This window comes from Muntiacus reevesi, chromosome 2 (assembly GCF_963930625.1).
Source record: "Muntiacus reevesi chromosome 2, mMunRee1.1, whole genome shotgun sequence".
Lineage (NCBI taxonomy): Eukaryota > Metazoa > Chordata > Mammalia > Artiodactyla > Cervidae > Muntiacus > Muntiacus reevesi.
The window spans coordinates 269,550,657-269,576,254 of NC_089250.1; the positions used below are offsets into that span (position 1 = coordinate 269,550,657).

Here is a 25,598-nt window from a genome sequence, read left to right on the forward strand (position 1 = left end):
AGGGTTAAGGGTAGTGAGGTAACTAATTGTTACAGATGTTATCCTCTGTGCTACCTAATAGTTTATTGTCACAATCTCTCCCCCGTAACCTTAAGGAAGGTGGGAGAGTTTAATGTTGGTGGTGGGTTAACACTTCATTCATTACACATCAACTTTATCACCAAAAACCATTCAATTTTATTAATTAACATATAAGAATATCACACATAGTCATAATAAAACCTTTTACAATCCACTGTGTGACCTTAATTAAAATACAGATTTACAAACATAGACAACAATATTCATTGCTCTGATACAATGAGCTGAGAATTGTGACTTCTGTGGTTACAAAATAGAGGCTAATCATTTAATAAACAAGATGTAACTAGCTACATGACTCTTCTGGGAAGCCTTTCACATACTTTTCTAGGGTTATCAGAGATGTCGTTATCACAAACATGTCAACTAATATTCATGACTTTGGTTGATATGAAAAAGATGCATCAAGATTCCAGTGAACTGTCATTGTCTTATCCTTAATAAGCAAATGATATAACTATTGAAAATTTAGAACAATCCTTTGTCTTACTTTGATACATGGAATTAATTCCAATACATTCTTTGATATTTATTTAGATTTGATTAAATCCTTTGCTACTTTTTTTTAAAACATCATTCACTTGTCTTTCTTGTATCAACCCTCTCCTGTTTTCTAAACTACATTTGGGACGAACCTCTTTCATCACTTATTACATTACTAGAGTGCTGGGGTCCAGCCTCGGCAGGATCCAGGGGGTACCCGCAGGATGAACGGCGTCGGCGAGAGAGAGAGACGTGAGACTAGCCTTGATAGGGCCAAGTCTGCGAGGGGGAGAGAGAGAGAAAGAGAGAGAGAGACAGAATGACCAGATGGGGGTGCAGAGAGTCTGGAAGAGTCTGGCAATGCTTTATTTTTTACCATAGCTTTTATACCCTAAGTTAGTACATTTCTAAGGGGAAGATAGTTTAGCATTACGTCAGCTTGTCCTTTACGAAACCAGGGTGTTTTCTGCATACTTCTTTGTTTATGCGGGTCTTGTACATTATCTTATGGCCTTGGGGCTATTAACATTTTATGCAGGTCAGGTGATTGTAAACCTATTTTCCGTTTTTATGGTGACCTTAACTGAAAGGTAACAGGGTCATAGGGAGATAGTACAGAGTAGAATTATATTCTTGTTAATACAAAAATTAATCTTTCTGCAAAAGTTGTCAGTTGCGTTTATCTAAGAAGTTTACTCCATACAGACTCTGCGGCTTCAGTGAGGCAGCTTCTGCCTAGTACTCCTGGCTGACAATTAACAACCATCTCATTGTTACCACACTAGGGCTAAGTTCTTATTTCCCTAGATCTTTAACTATATTAAAAATGGTTTTTATAACACAATCTTAGCATATTAAAGGCAAAAATACAGCAAGCAAAACACAGCAAGCAAATCACAACCCAATAACCACCTATAGAATAATTTTCTTATGTTTTCTAATAGGACTCCTTTACCCCTTAAAAGGGCTCTATATCTATTAGGGCTTTTATATAATCAGGTTCTTTATGCTATTTTATGATTAGGATATTATAAGCAATCATGCATATTAGTACCAAGGGCATAAAGGCATTTGGCTAACAAACTACCAGCAAAGGAGTTTAAATTAAAACACTCCTTTCACCCTAAATAATTTCATAAAATACCACCACCTGGGAAACTTATTGATTAAAATTCTAAATTGATTCTTATTTGGGAAGAGATCGGGGAAGGCCTTCCTGCCTGTGTCAGAGGAATTAGGGAGTAGTCCATTGAGGCAGGCATCAGAAAGACAGATATCATCTTTAAGGTGAGAGCCGGGGGCAGCTTTCCGAAATCCCTGAAAACCTGATCTGCCTTGCCTGTCAGGCTTTCTCCTCGTGACCTTGTCATGGGTGGGATCTCATGAGCTGGCCTTTTCGAAAAACCCCTGAAAACCTGATACGCCTTGCCCGTCAGGTTTTTTCCCTTACAGCCTTGTTAGGGGTAGGGTCTCGTGTGTTGGCTCCCGGCACTAGAGTTTCTTTCCAGAATGTACACTGCATATGCATTAAATAACCAGGCTGATGATATAAAGCCTTGACATTCTCCTTTCCCAGTTTGGAACCAGTCTGTTGTTCCATGTCCGGTTCTAACTGTTGCTTCTTGACCTGTATACAGGTTTCTCAGGGGGCAGCTAAGGTGGTCTGGTATTCTCATCTGTTTAAGAATTTTCCACAGTTTGTTGTGATCCACACAGTCAAAAGCTTTAGTGTAGTCAATAAAGCAGAAGTGGATGTTTTTCTGGAATTCCCTTTTTCTGTGATCCAATGAATGTTGGCAATTTAATCTGCATTTTCCAAATCCGGCTTGTACATCTGGAAGTTCTCAGTTCACGTACAGTTGAAGGCTGGCTTGAAGGATTTTGAGCATTACCTTGGTAGCATGTGAAATGAGTGCTATTGTGCAGTAGTTTGAACATTCTTTGGCATTGCCCTTTTTGGGGACTGCAATGAAAACTGACCTTTTCCAGTCCTGTGGCCACTGCTGAGTTTTCCAAATTTGCTGGCATACCTAGTGAAGCACTTTCATAGCATCATCTTTTAGGATTTAAAATAGCTCAGCTGGAATTCCATCACCTCCACTAGCCTTGTTGGTAGTAATTCTTTCTAAGGCCCAGTTGACTTCACACTCCAGGATGTCTGGCTCTAGGTGAGTGACACCATTGTGGTTATCTGGGTCATTAAGACCTTTTTTGTACAGTTCTTCTGGGTATTCTTGCCACCTCTTCTTAATCTCTTCTGCTTCTGTTAGGTCCATACCATTTCTGTCCTTTATTGAGCCCATCTTTGCATGAAATGTTCCCTTGGTATCTCTGATTTTTGTGAAGAGATCTCTAGTCTTTCCCATTCTATTGTTTTCTTCCGTTTTTTTACATTGATCTCTCAGGAAGGCTTTCTTATCTCTCCTTGCTCTTCTTTGGACCTCTGCATTCAAATGCGTATATCCTTCCTTTCCTCCTTTGCCTTTCGCTTCTCTACTTTTCTCAGCTATTTGTAAGGCCTCCTCAGACAGCCATCTTGCTGTCCACATAGGCGGCCCAGTGGCTCTTGGTTACTGCGTTATGGCCTCGTCCAGTGACGTTGCACTGCGCGCCCTGTCAGCGGAATCTCTGCCAGGCCTGGGAACGAACATTCCTAGCACCATGGCTCAAACCGGATGTGAAATGCCACCAAAACCGTGGTCAGACTTACGGCCATGAAGGGGCCATGCTGACAGGAAGCTGGCTCCTGCTGTCTGCTCCTGCGAAGATTAAATCAGGAGCCACCGCCACTGTTGGCCTTCAGCACCCCCTGAAAGGCGCTGAGGGGGGAGATCAGGAGCGCGGCCTCTGTGCTCTGGGAGAACTGGCAGGACAGGCCTGCAGACAGTCAGATGTTTTCAGGTAAAGATTTTCATGAGCCCAGATTCCTGCCTCTTCTCATGCCTAGAGAAGCACTAAAATCAGTAACTCTGACAACTGCTCTGGGTTTTGTGATTTTTTTGTGTTCTAATAGTACCACATCAGAGGTTAAACTCTATTTAGATAAATCTAAACAACTGGCTACCAGGCTAAAGATCTCCTTGAAGTGCTAGATCTAGACTGGAATTCAAGCTTACTCTCCTGGAAAAAAAAAAAAAAAATGAGAGATCTACTTTGCTTATTAATGTTCAAGTTTTCACTCCTCCAACTACTTCGACTGAGTCTGTCACACCTCCCGTAGTCACTCTGGGCTAATACAAACGACATCAAAGCATGTGAGACCACAGCAGAAGGCTCCATTCCCTTGGAGAGGGTAGCACAAGTGCTGACTCTATCTAGATCAAAATTGCTAAAAAACATAACCTGGCTCTTACTCCTGCTTGGGCCCCTGGTCACAGTCATTCTTTTGCTGATCTTTGGCCCCTGCCTTTCTAAATCTCCTTGTTAAATTTCTCTCTTTCAGATTACTACAGTTTCACATCAAGATAGTGGTGATGCAGAGATTCCAGCCAATTTTCAGAACAGATCCTGCGGGAATAACAACAGAACTCACCCTGGGGTCCCTTAATGAGACAGGGCGAGAGCTCTGTGACCCCAGCTAGGTGGGGTCTACAGTCCCATGCCAGCCTGAAGAAGCTACAGAAGAGAGGCCTCCACCTTCATCTTCCCAATAAACATCTTTTTGGTTCGTGTCTCTCAGAGGGATTTAAGGGAGAAGACAGAGGGCCCCCAGGCTGGAAAGCTGGTCTATCGAGTGGAGTAAAGTTGAAGCTTTGCTCTCACCCAGACACTCCAAGGACAGAGCTAGTGGCAGAAGCTGAGCCCTGCTGGGGTAAAGAGATAAAATGCCCAGTCCTGAGGACAAGAAAAGCTTCCCTCTCGGCACACGGGCAGGAGGGCTACTTGGGGCCGAGAGAAGCATGTGGCCCCATCCCACAGGAAGTGACACGCACCACAGGCCTGTGTGGGGGATCAACGTGAGGAAAAGGCTGTACATGCGTGCTGGGGAGGGTCCAGGGAAGAGTGGGTGTGGAAAAGGAAACAAGGTAGGAGGCCAAAGGCAAACAGGAGCCCAGGAGGACATCCAGGGCGGGGAAGTAGCACCGAGTGTTGGCACGGCAGGCACAGTGCTGACGAGCGCAAAGGCCTCAGTGAGGACCGGCGGCAGGCTTCAGAACCAGAGTTGGGCCTTAGAACCAGTCGGGCCTCAGTGAGAACCAGAGTAGAGCTGTATGAGAACCGGAATCTTACCTTAGTGAGGACCAGCGGCAGGCTTCAGAACCAGAGTCGGGCCTGAGAACCAGTCGGGCCTTGTGAGAACCAGGGTAGAGCCGTATGAGAACCGGAATCTTGGCTTAGTGAGGACCTGATTCTGAAACCAGTGAGGGGTGGGGTGGGACCCCTGGGGAGGAGAGGGGGGGCAGGGCCTCCCATGGAGAAGCACAGTGGGGTGGGGTCCTGCCAAGGTGGGGCCTCCAGGGAGGGGGCTGTGAGGTGGGGCCTTGGTGATTTGGGTCTTAGGCTCTTTGTCCACTACCTTCCAGAGAACAGTTGTTGGGAGTAGGGTTTTTGTTTGTTTGTTTGTTTTTTGACAGGTCCCCAGGCTTGGTGAGGGCCTTCCCGGGTGGCTCTGCAGTAAAGAATCTGCCTGAGATGCAGAAAACGCAGGAGACGTCACTGGTTGGATGCCTGGGTCAAGAAGATACCTCAAGGTGGGCATGGAAACCCATTCCAGAATTGTTACCTGGAGAATCCAATGGACAGAGACTGGTGGGCCACAGTCCACAGCATCACAAAGAATCAGACACGACGGAATCAACTGAGCGCACACGCAGGCTTGGTGGATGTTAACTGCCCCCAGGTTTTCACAGTTGTTTTTACCAGGGTCAGGCCTAACTTGTACCAGAGTCAGGATTAAACCAGAACCACAGCCGGGCCTGAGTGTGGACCAGGGTGAGGCCTGAGTGTGGACCAAAGTCAGTCCTAATGACGACCAGTGTCAGGCCTTAGTTAGTGTGGACCGGAGTCTGTCCTAAGTGAGGATGACAGACAGGCATAGGAGGGGACCAGGGTCAGGCCAAAATGAGTACCACAGTCAGGTCTAAGTGAGTACCAGAGTCAGGCCTTAGCGTGCACCAGAGTCAGGGCTTAGTGTGCCCCAGAGTATGGCCTTGGCGTGCACCAGAATCAGGTCTCAGGATGGACCTGAGTCCGGGTAAGTAAGTACCAGAGTCAGGCCTTATGTGGACCAGAGTCAGGCCCGAGCGTGGACCAGAGTCAGGCCTGAGTGTGGAACCCAGTCTACCTGATGCGTGACTGTTACCCACTTAGGTCTGGCTCTGGTCCAGACCTAGACCTGACTCTGGTCCACGCTAAGGCCAGACTCTGCTCCACACTCAGTACAGACTCGGGTCCACACTAAGGCCTGAGTCTAGTTCACACCGAGTCTGGTCAATGCTAAGGCCTGTCTGTTCCACACTAAGGCCTGAATTTGCTACTCACTAAGGCCCATACATCATAAATCACTTCAACCTCAAATAAGTTATAATTAGAGCTGGCATGAGCTTAGTCAGAAACTGACAGAAAATTTCAAAGCTATTATCCAGCAGTAAAAAATAAATTAAAAAATCATATATGTGTATGAATTTTCATTGATTGGGCTCCCATGCCTGGGGAGAGATCTGGAGAAAAACTAATATTTTAGAAGAGAGCCACACCCCAGCGATATCGGCAGCTCTAGGTTCAATAACCAAGAGGGTGAAGCAACCAACGTTTAGAAGGAGAGATGGCGGAGAGAAAAGATGCAGTACAGACATACAAGGCGATATTATTCTACCACAACATGCGATGAAATAACGCCTTTTCCAGCCGTGGTGACAGAAAACGTAGGATCGTGATCTCGGGAAGACCGCCATGAGCTGGCCTGGAGAGAGATCTCGGCTCCCTGCCCGGAGTTGAACCAGGGTGCCCTGGATGGAAAGCAGGCTTGCCACCCACAAGACCGAAGGTGGCCGGAGTGTAGAAGCAAAGTGACCTTCGGTCGTTCCCTGGTTTGAACCCAAGAATATATTAAGGAGGCAAGAGGTGTAAATATGTATAGAAGTCCATTGTTATTGACACAGCATAACATCTGGGAGAGTGTAGAGAAACACAGGGTGTTTAAGACAGGAGTGGCGCAGACATGCAGAAGCAAGAGAAGTGTGTGTGTGTCCTGAGGAGGAGCCAGGGGGAGGCGATGTAAGTCCCTCATTCAGGACCGTCCTTCTGGGTCTTCGGTTACCTTTGGCCGATCACCTTGTCTCTTTTTTCACACCTGACTGGTCCCTGCACCCTCCCCAAGACGTGGGCACAACATTTGCTAAGACTGATCCCCCCACAGAGGCCTGTGGGTGCATGTCCACACTTATTATGGGATGGGGCCCCCTCACTTTTTGGCCATCAAGGCGCCTTCCTGCCCTTGTACAGGGCAGTCTTCTTTGACCTCAGAAGTGGACACCTTTTGTCTTCACACTAGCAGACTTCAGCTTCTGCCACTAGGTTTGTCCTTGGAGTGTGTGAGTGAAAACAAAGCTTCCATTTCACTCCACTTGACAAACACCAGCTGTCCAGCCCACAGGCTTCTCTATCACCTACATCAAATCCTGCTGAGAGACATGAACCCCAAAAATCTTTATTGTGAGGCTGAAGGGCGAAGGTCTGTCTTCTGTAGCTTCTTCAGGCTGGCATGGGGCTTGTAGATCTTACCTAGCTGGGGGCATGGAGCTCTCACCCTGTCTCATTCAGGGGCCCCAGGGTGACTTCTGTTGTTAATCCCACAGGATCTGTTCCGAGGAGTAGCTAGAACCATTATCTTGATGGGAAACCATCGTAATCTGGAAGAGACAAACATAACAAGTGGATTTAAAAAGCCAGGGGCCAAAGATCTGTGATTAATTATCACAAATTATTGTGAGCAGGAGCTATAGCAGGAGTAAGAACCAGGTTACATTTTTTAGCAATTTTGATCCTGGTTCAGATAGAGTCACACTGGTGCTACCCTCTCCAAAGGAATGGAGCCTTCTGGGGTCGTCTCACATGCTTTGATGTCTTTGTTTTAGCTGAGAGTGACTGACGTAGGTGTGACAGACTCAGTTTCAAGTAGTTGGAGGAGTGAAAACCTGAACATTCATATAAAAAAATCAATCACAATTTTTCCCTAGTTGAATAAACTAGAATCCCAGTCTAGACCTGGCACTTCAAGGAGACATGTAGCCTGGTAGCCAGTTGTCTAGTTTAATCTAAGTAGGTTCTAAACTTTGATTCCCATATTAATCAGAGCAGTTGTCACTGTTACTGATTTTAGTGCTCCTCTAGGTATGAGAAGAGGCAAGAATCTGGTCTCATGAAAATCTTTGCCCTCATGAGAGTATCTAACTATCTGAAGGCCTGTTCTGCCAGCTTTTCCCAGAGCACAGATGCCTCGTTTCTGATCTGCCCCAGGGCAGGTGCTGCAGCAAGTCGTGATTTAATCCTAGCTGGGGCAGACGGCAAGTGCTCGTTTTCAGTCGGCATGGCCCCTTTGTGGCCATAAATTTGACCATGGTTGGGGCATATCACATCCATTTTGTCCCATGGTGCTAGGAATGCTCATTCCTAGGTCTGGCAAAGATTCTGCTGACAGGCCACTAACCCAAGAAACAGGAGCCAATAGACCCTGGATCGCCTGTCTCACCCGCCTCTATGGTCCATGAAAACGTTCCCTCTTGTTGCTTCTTCCCACATCTAGAGTTTCACCATCACCCTCACTGATCTCATATCATCATTTTATCAGCCGCTCAGTCACACATTCGGTAATGCAAGAAACAATTGTGCAAAGCAGGCAGGAAAGGAAATAATACAGCTAGCAGTATTAGTAGGATCATAAGTAAGAATTTGAGAACCTGTTTTAAGTGTAGTCAATATGTCCCAGGTCCTCTGACTTAGTTTGTTAAGTAACTGTAGCCTGGTGTTAATCTCCTGGCTATAGATCATGGAGATTCCGACTTTTATCCAACGATTGATCACTGAGGTAAGTTTTAGAGATGAACTTAGAGAGCCCCTTAATAATTCAGTTAACTCTCATTAGCATTATTACATAAAAGCAAGGCACTGTGTCATAAGAGCTTCTTAGTAAACATAGACCTTAATTAACAAAGCTAGAAATTAATATTTAGTGAAACATATTTTCTTTCTAAAATTGCCTCCATTTTCATTAAATTAGGCCAAGACTAACTTGTTTTAAAACTAAGTCTGGTGTGCTGACCACACAGCTTCTTCTATACTGACTCTGCTGTAATTCCTCAGGAGTTTGAGACTAAATTCCCAAAAGGCCTCTCAAGGCCAAGAATTTATTAATTTGTTCTACTTTTCCCCATTTATAAATGACTGACTAGAGAATAGAATTATCATTACTTTTTTACAACAAAAATATTTCCAGTCTTTATATTCTCTCACTGACAGCACATATCTGACTTGCTATACACACTCAAACATTTTCCTTGTCACTTTAGTAGATTTGAGTCCATAAATTTTAACCTTGAAAAAATTAACCCCTAGTGAAAACCAAGATGAAAGCAATTGTGAACTATTTGTTGAACTGGCAGTCTCTGATTAGCAAACTCAAGGACATATTTTAGAACCTCTAAAAACATGTATTTTTCCAAAGTACAGTTTTTCTCAATGTAATACAAGGCACATGTCTAATAGATACATGTCTATGTATAACTGACTCAAGTTCCTGAAAACCAAAACAAGCACAACATCGGAAATCACGTCTATTCCAATAGAATATAAAAATTTAAATGACCAAAATAATAGAAAGAGTGGGGCATGAAGAAATGTTTCCACCTAATGGACACTTTGGGTAGCAACAACTTAAAACCTGTGAAGATGGAGACGTATCATTCACCAGGCCTTCAGGGATGCCAGGAATAAACACCTGTTGTCAACGAATGACCTAAGGTAAACCCTGGAAAAAGCACTCAAAACCTGGCAATTGGTCAAGAAGCCAACCTTGGGAGGTAAGTTTTACTCACAGTCTTTCTAAATAATCACGTGAAAAGATTTCAGTATCACTAAAACTTACAGAAATTCAAATCAAAACTACAATGAGGAATCACCTCACTCCAATCAGAATGGCCATTGGCAAAAAGTCTGCAAACAGTAAATGCTGGAGAGGGTGTGGGGAAACGGGAATCCTCCTACACTGATGCTGGCAAGGTAAGCTGTTAACCGTCAGTATGGACGACAAGGAGGAGGTTCCTCAAACAAGTGAAAAGACGATGAAATTACTACACTGCTTAACCCCATGCAGAAAAACATACGCCAAATCAATTAAAGATCTAAATGGAGGGATGGACAGTATAAAGCTTTTGAGGAAAATATACAGAACATGCTTTGATATAAATCACAGCCAGTTCTTTTTGGATTCATGTTTAGAATAATAAAATAAACTAAGCAAATGGGACCTCATTAGCCTTAAAAGCATTTGAGCAGCAATGTAAACCATAAATGAAAGAAAAAGACAACCCTCAGAATGGGTGGGGAAAAAAAAGTGTTTGCAAATGGAGATACAAGGAATTCATCTCCAAAACATACAAAGAGTCCATGCAGCTCAAATAAAAAAAAAAAAATAGAAAACTGGGCCAAAGATCAAAATGGGCGTTTCTCCAGAGAAGGCATCCAGGTGGCCATAAAGTACGTGAAAAGATGCTCAGCGTCCCTAATCATTAGAAAAATGCAAATCAGAAGTTCAGTGAGGTATCACTTCACACCAGTCACCATAGCCACCTCAAAAATTCGACAATAAATGCTGGAGGGGGTGTGGAGAGAAGGGAACCCTCCTTCCCTGTGGGTAGAAATGTAAATCAGTGCATCCGCTCTGGAGGGGCTTTCAGACACGCAACAACAAAGTACCACGTGACCCAGCCAACCCACGCCTGGGCGTGGATCCTGGGAAAACCAAATTTTCAGAAGATACTGCACACCAACCATCATGGCGTCACTGGATACAATCACCAAGACACAAAAGAAACCTAAGTGTAGAAGGACAGATGAATGGTTAAAGAAGATGGGGTTCAGATACTGCAGCATTACCAGCCAGAAAAGATGAAAGAATGCCACTTCCAGTCACAGGAAAGAACTAGAGATGCCACACTAGGTGAAGTAATTGAGACAAAGTATCACATGTTATCACTTCTAGGTGGAATCCAAACATGGAAACAAATGAACTTCTTCACAAAACAATAACAGCTTCATACATTTAGTAAAGAAACTTATGTTTACCAAAAACGAAGGGCGGGGTGCAGGGAGAAATATATGTTGAGAATAACATATACACACTGCAAATAATCCATAAGGACCCACTGTAGATCACAAGGAACCCTACTTTGACTCTATAAATAACCTATATGAGAAAAAGAACCCAAAAAGAACACATACATATCTATATATAAATGAATAATGTTGCTTTACACATAAAAAAAAAAAAAAACACAACAATGTAAGTCATCTATATACTCAAATTCAAAATAAACATAAAAAAGAACAGGAAGAAAAGAAAGACAAAAGAACTGCTGGCTCTGTTCCCCTCAGGCCTTGGGGATCTGGGCTGGGTCACATCCCTCCGGCCTGAGCAGGCTGGGTACGCAGGTGGGACTGTCCTGGGGCTGAGGGCGCTGGGGAGGATATGCCAACCAATGAGCCCCCCGCCCCAATGAACATGGGCTTCTTGTTCCCCTCTGCATGAGTCCACAGTCTCCAGATTCAGGGGACCCTCCTGCAGCAGAACTAAATCTAGTCCCCCCAAAGGATGGTGGGGGCTGGAAGAGTTTTGCAAAGTCCTCTGGGCCCCGTGTCTCCTGGTGGCTGGATTCCCACCTCCAGCCTCCTTCCTTAGGGTCACCCCACTGAGAGGACAGCTCCCTCTGCAGAGGGGTGTTGCAATCATTGGGATCGCCTGGGGGGTGAAGGGTTACGGGGAAGAAGTAAGGAGACAGAAGCCTTAGGGCTTCCCGGGTGGCGCTAGCGGTAAAGAATCCACCAGCCAATGCAGGAGACATAAGAGAAGCGGGTTCAACCCCTGGGTCGGGAAGATCCCCTGGATGCTTTCTCATTGACAACCCAGAAAGGGGACTTGCCCTAAGGCTCTGGTTGCCCAGGTAACCAGAGCGGGCACGGAGAAATGCTGCCACCTTGTGGTCATTCCCTGTAACAGCCCCTTGAAAACCCGTGCTGACGCTCTTATTAAGTCCTGTGGGGCTTTAAATGACACCCGCCCTAAAGAAATCTTCCGGGGTAAATCACACGAACAGAACTCAAAACAGGACTGACTTTCAAGTAGCCACTTCCCAGAGATTAACTGTACTCCCCCGTAGAAAGTAAAAAGTCCATGGAAAGATACTCAACATCAGTAATTATTAAAGAAATGCAAATGAAAACTACCATGAGCCATCACCGCACACGGCTCAGAAGGGCCTGAAAAGATCTTCAAAGCTTAAGTGCTGCGGAGGGCGAGGGGAACAGGGAACCCTCCTACACCGTGGGCAGGGCTGTAAATGGGTGGGTGCAGCCACAAAGGAAAATATTTGGAGGTTCCTTAAAACATGAAATAGAGAGTTATCACAGTTTTCAGCAATAGCACTCCTTGCTTTCATTTGGAAAATAATCCTAATTCAAAAGAATATGTACATTTCAATTTTCAGGGCAGCACTGTTCATAATAACCAGGTCAGAGCATTAGCCAAAATATCCACTGACAGAAAAATGAAGACTAACTGGCCCATCTATACAGTAGAATACACTCAGAAAATAAAAATACCAGGGGCAGCAGCATGGATGTACCGAGAGATTATCACACTGAGGCATGAGACCAAAGACAAACATCCTAAAATATTACTTACAGGTGGAAGCCAGAAATTCATGCAAATGAAATAATTTGTAAGTAGAAACAGATCCAGAGTTAAGAAACCAGCTCATTGTTGGTTTATTTTTTTTTTTTTAAGTTGCAGGAGGAATACACTAAGAGGGATTAAAATGTATAGTTCGGTTCGGTTCAGTTGCTCAGTCATGTCCGACTCTTTGTGAACCCATGGACTGCAGCACGCCAGGCCTCCCTATCCATCACCAACTGCCGGAGTCCACTCAAACCCATGTCCATTGAGTCAGTGATGCCATCCAGCCATCTTATCCTCTGTGGTCCCCTTCTCCTCCTGCCTTCTGTAAGAACGCCGCGGCAAGACAAAGAGAGCGCCCGAGTATTAAGAGGCTTTACTGGCAATCGCTCCCGGGCAGAGCTCCCAGGCGCGAGCAGAGGGAAAGCGGGGGTCTGCAATCTGCGGGGAAAGGTGGCGACACCTATATACCCCGCTGGATAGGGAAGTGGTGGGACCAGGATGCTGACTGGACTTTTAGGTCGTGTCGGTTTTTTGATTGGCCGGAGTCTTGGCGCCTTTGCGTTCATCAGTCTGCCTGGCAACGGGCTGTTGATTGGTGGATGTCTGTCCCTGGGGCTTATCTGAGACCTTTCAGCGAGGGGCTTCCCTGTTAGCATTTTCTGGCTGGCGCCTTCCCGCCTGCGATCAGCATGACCTTTCACCTTCAATCTTTCCCAGCATCAGGGTCTTTTCAAATGAGTCAGCTCTTCACATCAGGTGGCCAAAGTATTGGAGTTTGAGCTTCAGCATCAGTCCTTCTAATGAACACCCAGAACTGATCTCCTTTAGCATGGACTGGTTGGATTTCCTTGCAGTCCAAGGGACCCTCAAGCGTCTTCTCCAACACCACAATTCAAAAGCACCAATTCTTCGGCGCTCAGCTTTCTTTATAGTCCAATTCTCACATGCACACTTTACTACACAGCAAACAGGTAATCTAAAAGAACCACCTGAATAGCACAGGAAGTTGAAGGAACGCTGTGATAACCTTCATGGGAAAAGATCCCAGAAAAGAGCAGCTGTACGTCTATTTATAACTGAATCAAGTTTCTGTACACCCACAGCAAACACGTCAGTAATCAACTCTATTAGGGAAAAAAAAAAAGAAATTTTACCAAAAAAGGGGGAGGATGAAAAATGCTGCCGCCTTGTGGCTGCTTTGGTAACAACAACTGAAAAACCTGCGCTGATGGGCTCTTCATATTCACCAGTCCTTCAGGGATGTTAAGTAAAAAACACCTATTCTCAACAAATGTCCTGGGGTAGGTCCTGGAAAAAGAATTCAAAACAGGGCAGATGGTCAAGAGGCCAAAGTAACTTGTTAATAGCCAGACCAGACGACAGGGAGGAGGGTCCTTAAACAAGAAAAAAAGAGAATGAAATTACAACACTCCCTAACCATTTAAAGAAAAACTCCAAATTAATGAAAGAACAAATTGAAGGGACAATTAATTCCTGCCATTCGAGGAAAGCATAGGAAAAACAGGCTTTGATATAAATCACAGCAAATTCCCTCTGGATCCACCTCTTAGGATAATGAAAAATAGAAATAAGAAAAACTCAGCAAGGAACCTCATTAACCTTAAAAGCACTTGCACAGCAAGCGAAACCATAATGAAGGAAAATGACAACCCTCAGAATGGAAAAAAAGTTTGCAAGCAAATATATCAACAAGTAATTCATCTGCAAAACCAAGCAAACACCACATGCAGCTCAATAAAAAAAAAATAAAAAAAAATAAACAAAACACAAAAACAACAGAAATGGGCCAAAGATCTAAATGGATCTTTTTTTCAAAGAATGTATCCAGGTGGCCAAAAGGCACATGAAAAGATGCTCAATATCACTAATGATTGGAGAAATGCAAATCAAAACGATGATGAGGTATCAGCTAAAATCACTGAGAGTGGCTATCCTCCAAAAGATCTACAAAGATTAAACTCTACCCAGGGCCCGGGGAAAAGGAATCCTTCTACCCTGGGGGTAGAATACTGGAGTGGGTTGCCATTTCCTTCTCCGTAAAAACAAGGTCTTCATCTCCAAAAACATGCAAACAGTTCATTCAGCTCAATATCAAAAAACAATCAATAGAAAAACAGGCCAAAGATCTAAACAGACCTTTGTTTTCAGATGGCATCCAGATGGCCTTAGAGTATATGAAAGATGCTCAGCATCAGTTAGGGAAACGCTCATCAAAACTGCAACGTGGCATCATCGCACAACCCTCAGAATGGCCACCTTCCAAAAGATCTACAAAGATTAAATGATGCGGAAGTTGAGGCAAACAGGAACTCTTCCTACACTGTGGGCGGGGATGTAAATGGGTGGGGGCGGCAATGAAAGAAAGCAGTATGAAGATGGGTGAAACACACTAAACATAGTTACTGCATGATCGGGCAAGCCCATCCATTGCCTTAGGTCCGGAGAAAACCATACTTTAAAATGATATTTGCAACCCTATTTTCAAGGCAGCAATATTGACAATATTTAATAGAGAGCGTCCCCAGTGGCTCAGCTGGTAAAGAATCTGCCTGCAATGCGGGAGACCTGGATTCGAGCCCTGGGTTGGGGAGATCCCCTGGAGGAGGGCGTGGCAACCCCCTCCGGTATTCTTGCCTGGAGAATCCCCCCAAAACAGCAGAGCCTGGCGGGCTACAGGCCATGGGGTCGCAGAGAGTCAGATACGACTGAGCGACTGAGCCCAGCACAGTGAAGAGCGTCGCCGAAATGTCCATCAATAGAGAAGTGAAGCCACGGACCCGTCTGCACGCGGGCGTCACTCAGCCGTCAGAAACAGCGAAAAATATCACTGTCGGCAGCATGGATGGACCGAGATTTGTCATACTGAGTGAAGCCAGTCAGGAAGGGAAAGAAATATATCACCTACAGGTGGAATCTATAAATTCATACGAATGAAAGAATTTATAAAGAGAAACAGACTCTCAGACTTAGAAAACCAACTTATGATTATTTTAAAAAGTAGGTACAGGAGGGAGACATTAAGAGGTTGGGATTAACACATACTTACAACTTATTATCAGATAGATAATTCAAAAGGACCTCCTGAATAACACAGAGATGTCTACCAAACACCCTGAAAGAAACGACCTGGGACAAACCAGACAAAGAGCAGGTACAGTTCTCTGTGTAACTGAATCAAGTTCCTGCAAACCCGAAACAAACACAACAACGGAAATCAACTCTACTCCAAGAGAAAATAAATACTAATTTAGCCAACAAAACAAAGCCGCGGGACATGAAGGTGTGCTGCCGCCTCGTGGCCGCCTTTGGTAACAACAGCGGGGAAAGTGCAGGCGGCGCTTAACACTCACAGGACCGAGGGCTGCAGGAGGAGACGCCTCTCCCCAACTGATGTCCTCGCTGGGCTGGGGGGAAAAATTCAGAACAGGGCCAATGATCACAGGCCGACCTCAAAAGATCAGCTTTACTCACATTGTTTTTTAAAATATCGCATGAAAATCTTTCAACTTCGTGAAATATTACAGAAATGTAAATTTAAAAAAATACAAGGAGATATCAGCTCATAACGGTCAGAACGGCCTTTGTCAAAAAGCCTTCAAAACGATAACGGCTGGAGAGGTTGTGGAGAAAAGGGGGGCCTCCTACGCTGAGGCTGGGACTGGAAGTTGTTAACAGCCACGATCGAGGACAGGGTGGAGGTTCCTTCAAATTGTGAAAACTGAAAGAATTTACACCTCTCCCTAACCGCTTACAGATGAAGGAACTTCAAATCGATTCAAGAGTTTTCTGTAGGGACGATTCCTCTAAATCTCTTGAGGAAAATATATGCAGAATACACTTTGACATAAATCACAGCAAGTTCTTTTTGGATCTACACTCAGAATTATTCAAAATAAAACTAAACTAAACAAAGGCACCTCATTAACCTAAAAAGGTTTTGCACAGGAAGGGCAATCCTAGAGGAAAGAAAAAGACAACCCTCAGAATGGGAAAGTAAATGTTTGCAACCGAAGTGAAAAACAAGGAATTCATCTCCAAAGATGCAAACTGCTGACACAGCTCAAGATAAAAACAAACAAACAAACAAACAAACAATCAACCCAGCAGGAAAACAGGCAGAGATCTAAACGGACGTTTTTCCAAAGAAGGCATCCAGATGGCAATAGAGCGCATGGAAAGATGCTCAGGACCACTCTTATAGGAATGGCAACTGAAACTCAACGAGGTATCAGCTCACCCCCTCAGACAGCCATTCCCCCCAAAGACCTACAGGTTAAATGCTGCGGAGGGCGAGGGGAACAGGGACTCCTCCTGCACTGTGGGCGGGGAGGGAAATGGGTGGCGGCGGCACCAAGAAAAACAGTATGGACATTCCTTAAAACACTAAACATAAACTTAGTACCTGATCTGGCAAGGCCACCCCTTGCTTTATATCCAGAGAAAATCATAACTGAAAATGATAGTTGCACCCCTATTTTCAGGGCAGCACCATTGACAATCTCCAAGACAGAGCATCAACCAAAGGGTCCTTCAATAGAGATATAAAGAGGAACTCTATCTAAACACTGAATACACTCAGCCATCGGAACAAATGAGAAAACGCCATTTTCAGGAGCATGGATGGACTGAGAGTTTATAATCCTGAATGAAGTCAGTCTGAGAGGGAAAGCAAACTATCACACACATGGGGAATCGATAAATTCCTCAAATGAACTAATCCATAAACTGAAACAGGCTCACAGAGGTAGAAACATAAGTTTATGATTTTTTTTTTTAAAAAAGGTTGGGGAAGGGAGACGATAAGAGACTGAGATTAACAGATACTACTTACTGTCGGATAGATCATCCAAATGAACCTGCTGAATAGCACGAGAAAGCACAAAACAGTGAAGGAAACTATATGGGAAAATACTCCGAGAAAGAACAGGATAGATGTACCTCTATGTGTAACTGAATCAAGTTCCTGTCAGCCTAGAACAAACACAACAGAAATCAACTCTACTTCAATAGAAAATAAAAGTTAACAGCAGTAAATAAACAAACAAATAAATAAATGTGAAGCGTAAGAAAATGCTGCCGCCTTGTGGCCGCTTTTGGTACAACAACGGAGACTCCTGGGCTGCGGGCACTTCCTATTCACCAGGACTGAGGCTCTAAGGAAGAAATGTCCTAGGTGCGTCTGGGGAAAGTTTCACACCAGGGCAAAAGATCACGAGGCCGACCTCCGAAGCTCGTTTTACTCACACCGTTATTAAAGTCTTAGAAAAAACAAAGGCTGGAGAAGTTGTGGAGAAAAGGGAGCCCTGCTACACTGATGCTGGGACTGTAAGTTGTTAACAGCCACGATAGAGGACGGGGTGGAGGTTCCTTACACAAGGGGATAGTGAAAGAATTTACATCTCTCGCTAACCGCTTACAGACAAACTCCAAACCGATTAAAGAGTTACCTGGAAGGACAATTACTCTAAAGCTCTAGAGGAAAATATAGGCAGCGCACACTTTACATAAACCACAGCAAGTTTTTTGTTTTTTTTGTTTTTGTTTGTTTTTTGTATATGCTCAAAATAATTCAAAATAAAACTAAACTTTAAAAAAGGCACCTCATTAACCTGAAGAGGTTTTGCACACGAAAGGCAACCGTAATAAAAGGCAAAGCCCTCAGAAGGGGAAATAACTGTTTGCAACCGAAGTGAAAAACAAGAAATTAATTCATTGCCAAAGATGCAAAGTGCTCACACAGTGAAAGGGAAAAGTGAAAGTCGCTCAGTCAAGTCCGACTCTGCGACCCCATGGACGATACAACCCATGGAATTCTCCAGGCTGCAATACTGGAGTGGGTAGCCTTTCCCTTCTCCAGGGGATTTTACCTACCCAGGGATCAAACCCAGGTCTCCTGCGTTGCAGGCGAATTCTTTACCAGCTGAACCACAACGGAGACCCCACAACTTATGATCAAAAAAACAATCAACCCAGTGGAAAAACTGGCAAAACTCTAAACGGACATTTCTCCAAAGAAGGCACCCAGATGTCCATAAAGCACATGAAAAGAAGCTCAGGACCACTCTTACAGAAATGCCAATCAAACTGCAACCAGGTGTCACTCACACCCCTCAGAGGAGCCATCCTCCAAAAGATCTCCAAGGATGAAATGCTGCGGAGGGCGAGGAAAACAGGGACTCCTCCTACACTGTGGCGGGGGTGGAAATGAGTGGGTGCGGCCACAAACGAAAACAGTATGGCGATTCCTTAGAACACTACACGAAGACTTAACACATGATCCGGCAAGCCCACTCCCGGTCTTAGATTGGGAGAAAATCAAAACTGAAAATCATGGTTGCACCCGTATTTTCAGGGCAGCATTACTGACAATCTCCAAGACAGAGCATAAATGAAACTGTCCTTCAATAGAGAAATAATGAGGAACTTGTCCATCAAAACTCAGTCATCGAAACAAATGAAAACAAGTCATTTTAGGAGCATGGATTCACCGAGAGATTTACCAAACTGAGTGAAGCCAGTCAGAGAGGGAAAGCGAAGGATCACATACACGGAGAATCTGTAAATTCCTCAGGTGAACTAATTCATAAACTGAGACAGAATCACAGACGTAGAAACACGAGTTTACGATTTTTTTTTAAAGTTTGGGGAAGGGAAACACTAAGAGATTGGGGTTTACAGATACACACTACTTATTTTCAGATAGATAATCGAAATGGACCTACTGAATAGCACAGGAAGTCTACTGAACACACTCAAAGAACCCAAATGGGAAAAGACCCCGAAAAATAATAGAATAGATGTACCTCTGTGTATAACTGAATCAAGTTCCTGTCACCCTAAAATAAACACAACAGAAATCAACTCTACTTCAATAGAGAATAAAAGCTAACCATAATAAATAAATAAATAATTGTGACGCATGAGGAAATGCTGCCGCCTTGTGGCCCCTTTTGGTACAGCAACGGAAAATCCTGGGCTGAGGGCACTTCACATTCACCAGGACTCAGGGGCTGTAAGGAAGAAACTCCTGCCTGAAGAAAAGCCCTAGGTGCGTCGGGGAAAAAGAGCCAAACCAGGGCAAAAGATCACGAGGCCGATCTCCAAAGCTCAGTTTTACTCACACTGTTATTAAAAATGTCAGATGAGTCAAGTGCTCGGGCCTGGTGCACTGGGAGGACCCTGAGGAGTCGGGTGGAGAGGGAGGTGGGAGAGGGGATTGGGATGGGGAATACGTGTAACTATATGGCTGATTCATGTCAATGTATGACAAAACCCACTGAAATGTTGTGAAGTGATTGGCCTCCAACTAATAAAATAATATTTTAAAAAATAATGTCAGATGAAAAGTTTTCAACTTTGTGAAATGTTATAGAAATGTAAATGAAAACTGCAAATCAAAAATGTAAAAGGAGAAACGGAAAGACATACCCATTTGGATGCAGAGTTCGAAAGAATAGCAAGGAGAGATAAGAAAGCCTTCCTCCGTGATCAGTGCAAAGAAATAGAGGAAAATAATATAATGGGAAAGACTAGAAATCGCTTCAAGAAAATTAGATACCAAAAGAATATTTCCAAAAAAAATAAAGAATATTTCATGCAGAAATGGGCACAATGAAGGACAGAAATGGTATGGATCTAACAGATGCAGAAGCTATTAAGAGGAGGTGGCAAGAATACATAGAAGAACTATACAAGAAAGATCTTAATGACCAAGATAACCACGACCTAGGTGTGATCACTCGCCTAGAGCCAGACGTCCTGGAATGCGAAGTCAAGTGGGCCTTAAGAAGCATCACTATGAACAAACTAGTGGAGGTGATGGAATTCCAGCTGAGCTATTTCAAATCCTAAAAGATGATGCTGTTAAAGTCCTGCAGTCAATATGCAGGGAAATTTGGAAAACTCAGCAGTGGCCACAGGACTGGAAGAGGTCAGTTTTCATTCCAATCTGAAAGAAAGGCAATGCCAAAGAATGCTCAGACTACAGCACAATTGCACTCATCTCACACTGGCCTTCCCTGGTGGCTCAGAGTTTAAAGTGTCTGCCTGCAATGTGGGAGACCCAGGTTCGACCCCTGGGTAGGGAAGATTCCCTGGAGAAGGAAATGGCAATCCACTACAGTATTCTTGCTGGACAATCCCATGGATGGAGGAGCCTGGTAGGCTACAGTCCACGGGGTCCCAAAGAGTTGGACACAACTGAGCGACTTCCCTTTCACTTTCTTTCACAGACCAGTAAAGTAATGCTCAAAATTCTCCAAGTGAGGGTTTAACAGTATATGAATCGAGAACTTCCAGATGTTCAAGTTGTATTTGGAAAACGCAGAGGAACCAGAGATCAAAAGGAGGGGAGCCCTAAAGGAAAAACAAAATAACCCTCAGGATAAAAACATGTTACAACCAAGGTGAAAATAAAGAATTCATCCCCAGAACATGCAAACAACCCATGCTGTTCTCTAGAAAAAGCGGAAGAGGGCAAAGATCTAAAGGATATTTCTCCCCAGAAGACATCCAGGTGGCTATAAAGCACAGGAAAAGATGCTCACATCACTAGTTATTAAAGAAATTAAAATAAAAACTACAAGAACATATCACCTCACACAGCTCAGAATGACCTATGTCTTAACGTTTACTAACAAAACGGCAGAGAGGACGTGGGGACACGGGGACGCTTCTGCACTGATGCTGGCAGTGAGCTGTTAGCAGTCAAGGTGGAGGACAGGGAGGAGCTTCCTTACACAAGGGGAAAGGGAAGGAATTTGCTCTCTCTCTAACTGTGAACAGAAGAAAAAATCCAAATTGCTTGAAGATTAAATGGATGGAAGATTACTCTAATCCTCTTGAGGGAAATATAGGCACACACACTTTGACATGAATCACAACACATTCTTTTGGAATCTATGTTGAGAATAATTAAAACTAAAACAAAACTTTAAAAAGGCACTTTATCACCTAAAAAGCTTTTGCACTGCAAGGGCAACCCTAAAGGAAAGAAAAAGACAACCCTCAGAATGGGAAAATAAATGTTTGCAACAGATGTTTAAAATAATGAATTCATCTTCCAACATGCAAGCTGCTTATGCAGCTCATGATAAAGCTGCAAAAAAAACCTATCAGTCCAGTAGAAAAACCGGCAAAGATCTAAATGGATATTTCTCCAAGGAAGGCATCCAGATGGCCATAAAACACATGAGAAGATGCTCAGGATCACTTTTAAAGAAACGCTAATCAAAACTGCAGTGAGGTATCACCTCACACCCCGCAGAACATCCATCTTCCAAAAGGGCTTCAAAGGTTAATTGTTGCTGAGGGCAAGGGTCATGGAGAATCCTCCTACATTGTGGGTGGGAGTGTAATTGAGTGGGTGCAGCCACCAGAAAAAGAGTGTGGAAATTCCCTAAAACACTAAATATAGATATACCACATGATCTGGCAAGCCCACCCCTTGCCTTACACCCAGAGAAAATCATGATTTAAAATGATAGCTGCACCTCTATTTTCAGGGCAGCACTACTGACAATATCTAGGACAGAGCATCAACCAAAGTTCCATCTATAGAGAAATGAAGAGTCTCATGTCCATCTAAACACTGGAACACACTCCAAAAGAATGAATGAATGACATTTTCAGGAGCATGGATGGACTGAGAATTTATCATACTCAGTGAAGTCAGAGATGAAAGAATTATCACTTAGAAGGGGCATCTATACATTTATACAAATTAACTATAAACAGAAACAGACTCACAGACTTAGAAACCCAACTTACAACTTTTAAAAAAAATGTAGTGGCAGGGAGACATTTAGAGATTGCTATTAACAAAAATACACTACTATTTATCATATAGATAATGCCAGTGGACCTACCACATAGCACAGGGAAGTCGCCGGATACATTGGAAGAACCTATATGGGTTCCAAAAAAGAACAGAAGAGATATACATCTGTGCATAACTGAATCACGTTCTTGTAAGCCTAAAACAAACACAACAGAAATCAACTCTACTCCAATAGAAAATAAAAATTAACCAAAAAATAAAAAAAGAGAAAGAGAGATATCAAGGGAACAATTCATGCAAAGATGGGCACAATAAAGGACAGAAACAGTATGGACCTAACAGAAGCAGAAGATAATGAGGAGAAGTGGCGAGGATACAGAGATGAACTATACTGGGCTTCCCCTGTGGCTCAGCGGGTAAAGAATCCTCCTGTAATGTGGGAGAACTAGGTTTGAACCCTGGGTTGGAAAGGTTCCCTGGAGAAGGAAAGGCTATCCACTCCAATATTCTGGCCTTGAGAATTCGACAGACTGTATAGTCCATGGGGTCACAAAGACTTGGACATGACTATTAAGGAGAGGTGGTGAAAATACACAGATGAACTAAACTAAAAAGATCTTGTCGCATCAGATAAGCCCGATGGTGTGATCACTCACCTAGAGTCAGAAATCCTGGAGTGAGAAGTCAAGTGGGTCTTAGGAAGCATCTCTATAAACAGAGCTATTGGAGATGATGGAATTCCAGCCGAGCTATTTCAAATCCTAAAAGATGATGCTGTGACAGTGCTGCACGCAGTATGCCAGCAAATTTGGAAAACACAGCAGTGGCTTCAGGTTGGAAAAGATCAGTTTTCATTCCAATCCCAAAGAAGATCAATGCCAAAGAATGTTCAGACTTCTGCACAATTGCACTCATTTTACTTGCCAGCAAGGTAATGCTCAAAATCCTTCAAGTGAGGCTTCAACAGTATGTGAACTGAGAATGTCCAGATGTACAGGCTGGATGCAGAAAAGGCAGATGAGTGAGAGATGAAATTGCCAACATCCTCTGGATCATAGAAAAAGCAAGAGAATTCCAGAAAATATCTACTTCTGCTTCATTGATTATGCTAAAGGCTTTGTGTGGATCACAACAAACTGTGGAAAATTCTGAAAGAGCTGGGAATACCGGACCACCTGATCTCCTTCCTGAGAAACCTGCATGCAGATCAAGAAGAAACAGTTAGAACTGAACATGGAACAATGAACTGGTTCCAAATTGGGAAAGGAGTACATCAAGGCTGTATATTGTCACCTGCTTATTTAACTTATATGCAGATAACATTATGCAGAATGCTGGGTTGGATGAGGCTCAAGTTGAAATCAAGATTGCCAGGAAAAATATCAATAATCTCAGATATGCAGATGACACCACCCTTAAGGCAGAAAGCAAAGAGGAACTAAAGACCCTCTCTCTGAAAGTGAAAGAGGAGAGTGAAAAAGCTGGCTTAATATTCAAAATTCAAAAAACTAAGATCATGGCATCCAGTCCCATCTCTTCATGGCAAATAAAAGGGGAAACAATGGTAACAATGAGAGACTTTATTTCCTTAGACTCCAAAATCACTGAACTGGGTGACTGCAACCATGAAATTCAAAGATGCTTGCTCCTTGGAAGAAAAGCTGTGACAAACCTACACAGCATCTTAAAAAGCAGAGACATCACTTTGCCAACAAAGGTCTGTCTAGTCAAAGCTATGGTGTTTCCAGTAGTCATGTATGGGAGTGAAATTTGGACCATAAAGAAGGCTGAGCGCTGAAGAATTGATGCTTTTGAACTATGGTGTTGGAGAAGACTCTTGAGAGTCCCTTGGACAGCGAGTCCATCTTAAAGGAAATTAGTGCTGAATATTCATTGGAAGGGCTGATGCTGAAGCTGAAACTTCTGTACTTTGGCCACCTGATGCTAAGAGCCAACACATGGGAAAAGAGCCTGATGCTGGGAAAGATTGAGGGCAGGAGGAGAAGGGGGCGACAGAGGATGAGATGGTTAGTTGGCATATCATCAACTCAATGGACATGAGTTTGAGCAAGCTCTGGGAGTTGGTGATGGACAGGGAGGCCTGACGTGCTGCAGTCCATGGGGTCACAAAGAGTCGGACACGACTGAGCAACTGAACAACATCGCGGTCTCGTGAGAGAAGAAGGCATTGTAGATTGTGTAAAGAGTCTAGAATGTGACTTCCCAAAAAGCTTTATAGAAAGCACCTTTACTGTAGTAGGCAATAGCTAAAACCCAGATCCTGAGATCTCTAATCAGAATAACACTCAGCCAAAAATAAGGGTGGACCTCAGTCTTTATGAGGAGGGCAGCATGACTTTATACAAGTAAAGCTAGAGAGTGACCACTAGTGTAGAGCGAAGGAGGCAGAGAACTCAAGAAAGAAGAAGGTTAAATCATGTGAATCATCATGAAGCTTTCTGTCTGTACTCACAAACTCCCATTTATTCCTCAATAGCAGAGATTGTAGGATGCAGGAGACTCCAGGAGACATTCTACAAGTGAAGGAACCCAAACCCTGAGGGTGGAAAACGGATTCTGGAAGGAAGCCATCCTCACCCAAGCAGGCCAGGTTCCAGTAGTTCTGTAACATCACGTCCCTGGACAATTCCCACTGACCCAAGTCCAGGCATTCCCATTCCTCTTGAAAGGTTGTTGCTGAACCACAGAAGGCGCCAGGATTCTTGGCCTCCGAAGAAGAATTCTATCCGGGGCCAGAGATGAGGCTTGATCACTCAGAGCTTTTGTGTAATAGAGTTTTATTAAAGTATAAAAGAGGTAGAGAAAGCTTCTGAAATAGACATCAGAAGGGGGCAGAAAGAGTGCCCGCTCGCTAGTGTTGGCAAGGGAGTTATATACCTTTTAATTAGTCATCACAATGAATCAAAAGATGTCTGGAGGCTGTAAAGATCTTACTAGACCCGCCCCCGTCACTCACGCTTTCAGATAACAGGGTGAGCCAGCAGGTTTCTCAGGAGGGAGCGCCTGTCCTCACGCGGGATGCAATGCTGCTGTATGAGCCCGAGTGCAGTCTAAGCCGAGCTATGCAACTGACGAAGACTGAGGAATGTAGGCAAAAAGTTTGTCCTTTCCTCCTCCTTGAGAATTCCAGACCCCTCTCTCCTTGGGGACTCCCGGACTTCTTATCAACCTGCCTGGGAACCTACTCTCTCACTCTTGAGTGAAGTCTATGGCCAGACCCTGGAATGTCAGCCGTCCCTGAAATACAAAGTACATACGCCATGTGACTGTGGGAAGTCTTCATTATGTGACCCAGGATGAAAACAGCAAGTTCAGAGAACTAGT

The 25,598-nt window shown here is 43.9% G+C and overlaps 1 protein-coding gene across 1 annotated transcript in view; it reads right to left on the minus strand.

The window, feature by feature from the left end:
• The window catches only part of LOC136161629 (small ribosomal subunit protein uS14-like), a 539,148-nt gene that overhangs the window by 261,344 nt on the left and 252,206 nt on the right, over positions 1-25,598 (minus strand). The gene's annotated exons all lie outside the window — the stretch shown is intronic.